Here is a 6,297-nt window from a genome sequence, read left to right as displayed (position 1 = left end):
AAAAAAAAAAAAAAAAAAAAATTCTAGCATGCCAACATTTGTCTTTGGCCTATTCCCTTTTTTCTAAAGTGTGTAACTTCTGATTTTTTCTTTGCTGTGTTGTGAATAACAGTAGTTAAATTCTCTGTTTTACTATCTACTTTTCTTTTCTCCCCAGATCTTTTCATTCTAAAACTAAATTGCTTGGTTTTCTTCAGAGGAAATCGCTACATGGTGTACTCATAGTGATTCATATTCAAGAATAGCTGATAAACCTTTCTAGGTAATAACTTATCCGAACAATACTTTGAGTATCATATTTTGTGAATGCCTTGCTTAAGCTAGGAAACTGAATATTCTTTTTAAATCATAGAATTCCTGTATTAAATGTGAAGCACACAGTCTCCAAGGTCACCTGATTCTCTGTGGAAAATAAAAGGCACTGAAGGAAACCAGATATGTTAATATTTAGTTTTAGTTGAAAATGCAACATTACTGTACTTAGAGCGGGGGTTGGTTTATTTTTAGATATTTAAGCTATCATTAATTTTAGACCAATGGCTAATAATAAGAGCGGTTTTTGGTTGCTCATTTATGGAGAGACAAAGAACAGCATGGCATAAACTTACATCCCAGAAATAAATGAAAAAATTTAAGTGATAAAATTGTGTTTTCTATGAACCAGCGTTGTATATGAACCAACATTGTGTTTCTTAGCTCTGACCTGAACAATGAGGTACCTGTCAGGACCCCTAGTCTTGGCACTAGAAATGACAGAGTTCTCCTATTACTAAATTCTAATGCCTTCCTTTTCCGACTTAGTAGGTTGAAATTGGTAGGCACTAATGATTTATGTTTGATAAAGTTCTGCTTGTATCCTGTTACTGGTAATTCTGGTACCAAAATCTCAAAAGGTTTGATTATTAGTAGCATTTTGAGTACCTGTGTTCATATAATACAGTTAGCAGACTCTTATAGAGGTCAAAAGAGATTTTGGAATTTGGTGATATTTATTGGTCTTTATAACACTAGCCTATTACATTTTCTTTCTTTATAATAACTGTTTATGTGAGTTTCATTGAAAATCGTGGCTCTATTGCTTTATTCATGGTTTCCACAACTCTTTCTGTACCACCTTAATTTTCTCTCTTAGGTATTTTCCTGTTAAATAAGATATCAAAAGCATCAATCACAAGACAGAGAAAATGTATTAGGAACAACTTGTATTAGTATATTCTAAACTGAAATGAAAAAGCTCATTATTCCTATTTTAATAAATAAAGCTCCCAAATGATCTTGCTAAATTATCCCATTATTTAGAAGTAGAAAATAAGAGAGGAGTGCTTTCATGGAAATTTGTCATACTCTCCCTTCTATCTAGAAGTTGACAATAAATTGCAATAAAACTAAGAAATAGCTGTATGCTGAAAAATACTATGAATTAATGTTATGGCTTCTTTATTTTGTATATCCATTCCCACAAATTGAATTTAAAATTATTAATGAAAATTCTATAATAAGTAATAATGCGTGTATTAGTACTGGGCAAAGAAGTCTTTCTTTGTTACATTAACCATTAGTAAAAGATGTACTTTGACATTTCTGATGTAAAACCTATATGTAAATGTTGTAATTGAAATATGATTGGACAACTGTTAAGTTTTGGGGAGGGAAGCAGATGCCGGCGTTCTCTACTGAAAAGACAAGATGGCACTTGACAGACCACAGCAGATGGAGCCAGAAGAGGAAAAGGCAGGCAGTGGACTCTGCCAGTATTATCTGTTCAAGATTGAAGAACTCCAGGGTCAACTGCAATATAAATTGGATGGGGGAAAGCCACAAGGAGCAGTTCTGAACTCCAGGTGCATATGCAAGCTGATTTTGAATAAGACCCCAAACCTTTGGAGGCGGCAGGTGCACAGGAATGAACTAAATGCTAAAGTGTGCCGATTGCAGGAGGAGCTGCAGCTGCTGCAGGAACAGGACTCCTATGTCGGGGAAGTAGTCCAGGCCATGGATAAGAAGAAAGTGTTGGTCAAGGTGCATCCCAAGAACAAGTTTGTCGTAGATGTGGACAAAAATGTCAGCATCAGTGACATAACGCCCAGTTCCCTGGTGGTTCTAAGAAATGACAGCTACACTTTGTACAAGATCCTACCCAACAAGGTGGACTCATTGGTGTCACTGATGATGGTGAAGAAAGCGCCAGATTCGACTTATAAATTGATTGGTAGACTGGATAGGCAGATCAAGGAGATCAAAGAAGTGATCGACCTGCCTGCTAAGCATCCCCAGCTCTTCAAAGTACTGGGCATTGCACAGCCCAAGGGAGTGCTGCTTGGAAGACACTGTTGGCCTGGGCTCTGGCTTATCATAGGGACTGTACCTTTATTCATGTCTCTGGCTCTGAATTGGTACAGAAATTGGGGAATTTCTGTGATGGCAGAGAAAATGCTCATCTGTCATCTTCACGGATGAAATCGACTCGATTGGCACCTCCCAGCTGGTAGGGGTTGCTGGAGGGACCAGTGAAGTGCAGCAGACGATGCTTCGAAGATGGCTTTGAGGCTACCAAGAGTATCAGTTTATCACGGCTACTAATACGATTGATATCCTGGACTCGGCACTGCTTTGCCCAGGGCACATTGACAGAAGAATTGAGTTCCCACCCCGCAATGAGGAGGCCTGACTGGACACTTTCGACTCTTTCAAGATTCATTCTCAGAAATCAACCTGACCCAGGGGATCAACCTGAGAAAAATTGCTGAGCATATGTCAGGAGCATCGGGCTGAAGTGAAGGGCGTGTGCACAGAAACCGGCCTGTATGCTCTGAGTTAACAGTGAGTCCATGTCACTCAGAAGGACTTTGAGATAGTACAAAGTCCTATCTCATGCCAAAGGACAGTGAGGAAAAACATGTCCATCAAGAAACTATGGAATTGAGTGGACATCCTTTGTGTGTATCCCTACAATAAAACTCAGTGGAACAAGAAAAAAAAAGAAAAAGTTTTGGGGAGGGATGATCTGCTAGTGTATAATCAATAACTTTTAAAATTTAGCTTGTATTTAGTAACATTTCATTATGTTTTGAAAAAAAGTAAAAAATCTTTTGAAGCACAATTTTCATGATGTAAAAGATACTGAGTTTCCTAGTGTAAGAACATGAGTTCTGGAAACAGTCTTAGGGACACTGGGCAAGATAGAGCACCCCTCCCCCCTCACCGCCAACCAACTTTGTTTGTAAAAAGAGAGAATGCTGCCTTCATCAGGGTTGGTGTGAGAATTAATTAGAAAAGTACATGTATGTAAGCACCAGACACATAGTAAGCACTTAATAATGTTAGTGGCTAGTATAAACAAACATATTTGTGCCCACTTATGAATAATTTTAGTATTCTCTCCAGTCATGAGGTGTAGTAGTAATACCTAAGACCTTAACTGAAGTGTTTAAAGAAACCTAGGTATAATAGAGAACATCATGGGTGCTAATTTCTACTCTCACTAAAACCCAGTGATTTTACTATATCAGCTACTATAAAGCACTACTTGATTCTGTAGATTATATGGACCAAGAATGTAGAAATGAGATAGCCGATCTCTAGGACTGAATTTTTAGTGGGTAAAGCAAGCAAGCATGTAATAGAGAACAATAAAAGCTCTGATAGACATATGTACAAGGTGTTGTAGAGGTACAAAGGAAAATTAGACTAGGCAAGAGAGTGATTTAACTTAAGTATTTAAGAACAAATAGATCATAGTTCTAGGGGATGTGAAACATGCAAAGTGGAAAGTTTGGGAAGAGTATTCCCAAGGCAAAAAGCTTGGCACGTACAAACATAGGAGGAAAGTGAGACACTCCTAAAGAGTTGCTGTGCTTTGGGAGGCGGAGGCGGACGGATCAAGAGACTGAGACCATTCCGGCCAACACGGTGAAACCCTGTCTCTACTAAAAATAAAAAAAGTAGCTGGGCGTGGTGGTGCACGCCTGTAGTCCAGCTACTCGGGAGCCTGAGGCAGGAGAGTTGCTTGAACAATTCTCCTGGTGGAGAGGTGGAGGTTGCAGTGAGCTGAGATTGCACCACTGCACTCCATCCTAGCAACAGAGTGAGACTGTCTCAAAAAAAAAAAAAAAAAGCTGTTATGTTGGCCAGGCACGGTGGCTCACACCTGTAATCCTAGCACTTCGGGAGGCCGAGGCGGGGTGGATCACTACCTGAGGCCAGGAGTTTGAGACCAGCCTGGCCAACATGACGAAACCCCATCTCTACTAAAAATACAAAAATTAGCTGGGTGCGGTAGTGTGCGCCTGTAGTCCCAGCTACTTGGAAGGCTGAGGTATGAGCCCAGGAGGCGGAGATTGCAGTAAGCTGGGATCGTCCCACTGCACTCTGGCCTGGGCAATAGAGTGAGACTCTGTCTCCAAAAATAAAGAAGAAAGTTGCTATGTCTAGAGAGGTAAACAGGTGATAAATCATGAAGAGATTTATGTCTTAAACTATAATTGAAGGATTTGAAACAGGAAAAAGATAATCACATTTATACTTAAGATTAGAGAGGTACGAGACTAGAGGCAGAGAGACCTGTTAGAACATTTATACTAATTCAGGCAAGATGATGAGGGGCAGAACTAAAGCAATGAAAATAGGGAAAGCAAGTGCAGAAGAACAGAACAGATTTAGAGAGCAGAATTGACCCATCTGGGACAAGTTCTAGTTGTCCATTCTGTTGCCAGTGCTGCAGAGTCCAGAGGCAGCACAGTGCTTCATTTGGTGAGGGAGTTCACAAGAGAAAACCAAACTAGTTTTTTAACAGACCCAATTGTGATAACTGACCTAGTCCCTTGATAATAACCATTAATCCATGCATAGATTAATCCATTTTTAGGGACATAGATAGCCCTCATGATCCATTCACCACTTAAAGGCCCTACCTCTTAATATTGATACATTGGGAATTAAGTTTTAACACAAATTTCAGTGGGGGCAAACATTCAGATCATAGCAGTGTCTATTAGGGTGTAGGAGATATCTCTACCCACATGTTTAGGGTGTCAGTAAGTATGTGATAAGTGGGATTGTTGAGCTAGTTTAACGATATCTAGGTTGGTTGGGTTGGACTTTTCCTCATGTCCCCTCCCTGCTTAGCTCTAGCTGCCTATTGGAATGCAGTCATGCTTTCCTGGGTTTGCTTAGTGAAATGCTGAGATGCACTCTGAAGCATTCTTGAGGTTTTCCCTTTGGTTCATTTGTCCCATACTCTTTCCATTATACCAGTCTTCTCAGATCTTCACAACAAAAGTAAATCTGTTGGAAGCAAAGTCTTGTGGAAGTAGACATATAGGAAAAACAGAGGCTGCTGTCCTGAAGGATGCTGCTGTTAAAATAGGTTGGGTTGGCCTAGGTAAAAGGAGGACCAGAAGAGATTTATGATTTCTTGGAAGGCTATGAGTTGCCGCTGGCCCCATCATAATCTTTGTTTAGCAAAAGTCGGGAAATGAATACTGGTACACTTAACATGTCTTGGAAGAGCAGCAGAAACCTTGGGATATCCTTGTGGGTCAAGGAGACAACTCTCCTCATGGATTCCCTAATTTAATTTGATACAGCATACTCATGGAAATGCCAATTCAAGTTTTCACAAGTTTCTCTTAAAGTTCACTTAAGACGATTTCCTAGACCAAGAATTCCTACAATGCAAGGCCTGTGAAAATGTTGTAAACTTAATACCTGACGGAGATATTCAAAGATGCCAAAGCCCCTGTTTTTACAAATATTTCCACATGGTTTAAGATTTACCTTCCCACATAAAATGAGTAAAAATAACAATAATTTTCTGCAATACCTTAATGACACTGTAATTATAAAGCAGGGTTTTAAAATTCTGCCATGTAGTGCCTTATTTTTATAGTAATGTTTTCTATGAACCTTTGAATTTAATGTGTATTAAGAGATTTAAAGAGTATGTAACTAAAAAATACCTTTCCAACAAAGTCACCTTGAGATTTAATGCTTTCCAATTGGCTTGATCATTTGGTGGCAAGATAACTAGTTGGGTGACTGAACACAGACTATACAGTGTTAGCAAATACAAATTTATATTTCAGAAAAATATCAAATAACTGTATATCATCAAAGCCTGTATGCGCCTTTCAAGGTAGCATGTTAACACTTGGAATATTATTAAATCTGTAAATACTAAGGATATTATCCAAATAGATGATATCCATCAAACGATATATAAAAGCGATATATAAAGTTCATCTGTTGTTGGAAATCAAATGTTGCAAAGGCCAAAGGTATTTAATATCTAAACTATTG

General features: G+C 38.8%; 1 pseudogene across 1 annotated transcript; it reads left to right on the top strand.

Moving 5' to 3' along the window:
- Positions 1-259: 259 nt before the first annotated feature.
- On the top strand, positions 260-3,921 carry LOC108533833 (26S protease regulatory subunit 8 pseudogene; annotated as a pseudogene). Its single transcript, XR_001886835.1, has one exon. The product of XR_001886835.1 is annotated as a 26S protease regulatory subunit 8 pseudogene (transcript).
- The last annotated feature ends 2,376 nt before the right edge of the window (positions 3,922-6,297 follow it).

The sequence above is a fragment of the Rhinopithecus bieti genome, unplaced genomic scaffold (genome assembly GCF_001698545.2).
Source record: "Rhinopithecus bieti isolate Rb0 unplaced genomic scaffold, ASM169854v2 scaffold_429, whole genome shotgun sequence".
In the NCBI taxonomy this organism is placed as follows: domain Eukaryota; kingdom Metazoa; phylum Chordata; class Mammalia; order Primates; family Cercopithecidae; genus Rhinopithecus; species Rhinopithecus bieti.
The sequence above is the reverse complement of the archived record's forward strand: the minus strand, read 5'-3'. Positions and strand labels throughout refer to the sequence as shown.